Genomic DNA, 1,298 nt, shown 5'->3' on the forward strand with positions numbered 1-1,298 from the left:
CGTTTTATGTGGGTTTGTATTGTAAATGTGAAATAATAAGTCTAGGTGTAACTCTGTCTGCTTCAATGCTTCCATCTACAACTTTACCCCATTTGAAATAAATTGCACCTTAAATTTGAAGGCAATTTTCGGTAGTTTGGTGTGCAGTACAGATTTCATCTTTGATATTTAGTAAGCCTGAGATCTTTCTAACTTGTGAAGACTGCATGTCTGCAAACTAGGATGTCTGTGTTTGTGTTTATTACCTTTTTCATGCATGCCTTGAAATGACTAAATTACAGGTATTTTACATGTGTTTTGTGGTACAAAACAGATATAGTCCACTGGTATAATTTATCTTGAAACACCCTGTTCTACAAAATTACAGAAAAGCACTGCAATTTGCTCAATTTTTTATTTCTAAGACTATGGTAAAATCTTCAAAGCCCAGAAGATGCCTTCAGGATAAGAATTTAGCCATGTAGTAAACAATTTTCATCAAAGCTTGGGTTTGGAGAAATAGAGTACAATTGTGGATTTTAAATCTTGATAATGTTTCTTACTTATTAGCTATTTTGTCTTTTGTTATTTTGGCCTAATTCAGCCACCAAAAGCATCAACCCTTATATAAGATTAGGTACACACACACACACACACACACACACACACACAGAGAGAGAGAGAGAGAGAGTCAGAGAGAGAGGAGAGAGAGAGCAGTCCAAATTAGATTATCTACAATCAAGGTAATTGTGGAGAACAAAATTGTTCATCTGTGCTGTGCAGCTGCCTTTTGGATTTTGTGCTTGATCCCAAGTGACTGAAGAAGTTACAACTATACAAATGTTCTTTAATCCATTGAAACTTTTTTTATTTTAAAACTCACTTTTAAAAAACTCATTTTGACTTCTTCATTCTTCCCAGTGGAATAATACATGAGCCAAAATATCAATAGAAAACTTGTAAACCCTGTGGCACTTAAATGAAACGCAACCTGATTTGATGCTGAAAATAATTTGTACTAGTTTTCAGTAAATATTTTAAATATCTCATGCCTCCATTTCAATTTTAAATGTTCTGTTTTCTTAACAGTTAGTTAAGAATCTCTGTATATTATAAAAAATCTTATATTTATGTGTGGTTGAATTAGATTTCTTATGAATTTTGATATATAATTTGATAATTTGTTAGCAGAGTTGTTGCTATCAATTATAAAATAACTCTGAGTTCTATATTTGTTTGTGTGATTGTGTCTGTAAAAATTAATAATTCTTTTTTTCTTATGTTAAGTCTGCCTGGTTAATATTCTGGGTAATCTATCA

The sequence above is a fragment of the Mandrillus leucophaeus genome, unplaced genomic scaffold (genome assembly GCF_000951045.1).
Source record: "Mandrillus leucophaeus isolate KB7577 unplaced genomic scaffold, Mleu.le_1.0 Scaffold904, whole genome shotgun sequence".
Classification (NCBI taxonomy): Eukaryota; Metazoa; Chordata; class Mammalia; order Primates; family Cercopithecidae; genus Mandrillus; species Mandrillus leucophaeus.